Below are 2,260 nucleotides of genomic sequence, written 5' to 3' on the forward strand. Positions count from 1 at the left end.
TCCTTCCTTCCTTCCTTCCTTCCTCCCTTCCTTCCTCCCTTTCTTTCTTCCTTTCTTTTACTCATCTCCTCCCTTCCTTCCTTTCCTCCCTTCCTTTCTTTTCATCTTTCTTTCTTTTTTTCCTTCTTTCTTTTCTTCTTTCATACTTTCTTTCTCTTTCTTCTCCTCTTCCCTTTCTCTTACCCTCTTTCCCTCTTTCTCTCATTTTCTTTTCCCCTATTTCCCTCTCTCTTTCCTTCCCTCTTTCCTTGTTCCCTCTCTTCTTCTCTCCTTCTCTTTCTTCTTCTTTCCCCTTTTGTCCCTTTCTCCCTTTCCCCATCTTTCTTTCCTATTTTTTTTTCTTCTTTCCTCCTTCTTTCTTTCCCCCCTCTTTATTTTTCTATAGAAATCCCATTTCTTGCTTTGAGAAAGCTTTGAATACTTGCTTACCCACTTGCACCTGTGGTCCCCAGGTCAGGGCTGATGATGCTCCTCAGCATCCCAAGTCCTTCTCAAATAGCAGAAGAGCAGGGTCGGGTGGTGGGAGCACAGGCTGCCTCAGATGGAATCTTCATAATGGTCCTGCCAGCCCTTTTCACTTGAGAAAATGAAGCTCCTACAGATTAAAACCCTTAAATAAAGTCTAACATAAACACACGCAAAAAATCACTACTTCTCTTCGTTTAAGTTTACTCTTCAAGTAATAGAATTTTGCCTAAATCTTTTTTGCTCTACCCCAAATCTCTGGCAGATTAAAGAGTTTAACAATCAGCATAAGATTGAGAGTGCATTCTCAGAAAGTAAAACAAATCTTTTGGAGCAGAAGATCTTGGTTTCACCAGTGGTCCTTCTGTGACAGCTCCTTGGGTTGTATCACACCTCCTTGGGTCGTATCACACAAGGGAGGACGTGGAGAGGGGTGCTTGTATAGAAAGAGAGATCCTTTCACTCTATCAGGGCAATTTAAAAGGTGCCAGTGCTTCACTGCTCAATTTTTTAAAAAAAATTTCCCTACAAGTGGGCCAGGAACAGGATCCTGTGTGCCCCTTTATCCTTACAAAGCTAATTGTGTATGGCTTTCATGAGTATCTCTGCTCATGGATGATGCTTCTATGAATAGTCTTCTCAGGCAGCCCAGCACTGAACCTATACTTCTCAAAGGACCCAACACTGTAAAGCATTCATGTTTTCAAATGAATTTATTAACTGCCTGAGATAATTAGGAGAGTAAACGAAAGTCATGATCCATCCATGCATCATATTTCCTCTGTAATTACCTTTATGGTTTTCTGTCAGTATCCATAACGTCAACTGAAAGCCCTGCTATGCTATATATAAAGCAGGAGATGTTTGGTTTGGAGCCTGTTTATTTAAAGGGATGGGTCAAATATGTATATATTTATATTTAAAAAAAAAAAAAACCATCAGCCTCCCCTCAGTTGTCCTCACCTTTCTGGAGAATGAAGGATGGAGAAGAGTCAGGGGAGGGGAGTATGATGTTAGCAGGAGGAAATTGTGAAAAGGAGCATTTATGGGATGGCAGCAGGTAAAATTCCTCTGGGCTGCTTCTCAGATGAAATACTGGAGTTCAAAGAAATGTTTTCTTCTGGGATTTTTTCCTATACTGAAGAGTAAAGGCTGTCCTGCTAACTACACCCACTGGGGCTCCTTTATTGGGGCTACCAGTGCCTCTGGCCTTAGCAGGTAGAGACCCACCATCAACACCAGATTTCATTTCTGCCACCCAAAAATGGGCTTTGCTCTCCAATAGTATCCTTTGCAGATTGTGGAAGACACTCCATGGTGCTGTCAGAATTTGGGGAGCAGGGAGGGCTGCTACCTTTCTAAAGGGGGATTTAAAGCAAAACAGGGGATGGGGGAAGACAATGTAAGACAGAGACTGAGTAAACCTGTGCTGTCAGAGCATGGGCTGGATGACCTAATAGGCCTCTCACATTCCTGATCTGTGATTTATAAATGTGCTTTTTGGTCTCAGCAAGTGACTCCAATAACTGAGTTTTCTTTTCCATCCCCATTACCCTTTACTTTTTCCTCCCGACGCTTGGAGATGTTTCCAATTATAGGTTCTCACAAGCAAAGGCATGAAGTTCAGGCCTGGGAGATGTTCAGAAAACACCTTCCTGCATCTTACTTTTTTATTCTTGGCGGAGTCCCTGGAGCTTGGCTCATTTGACAAGAAACAGCCATTACTGCCATTTACTGAATTCTTCCCAAAGGGGCTGCAGCATTTCCTCTGTTGACCTTCTGGCAGATCTTTTCC

This window comes from Meleagris gallopavo, chromosome 1 (assembly GCF_000146605.3).
Source record: "Meleagris gallopavo isolate NT-WF06-2002-E0010 breed Aviagen turkey brand Nicholas breeding stock chromosome 1, Turkey_5.1, whole genome shotgun sequence".
NCBI lineage: Eukaryota > Metazoa > Chordata > Aves > Galliformes > Phasianidae > Meleagris > Meleagris gallopavo.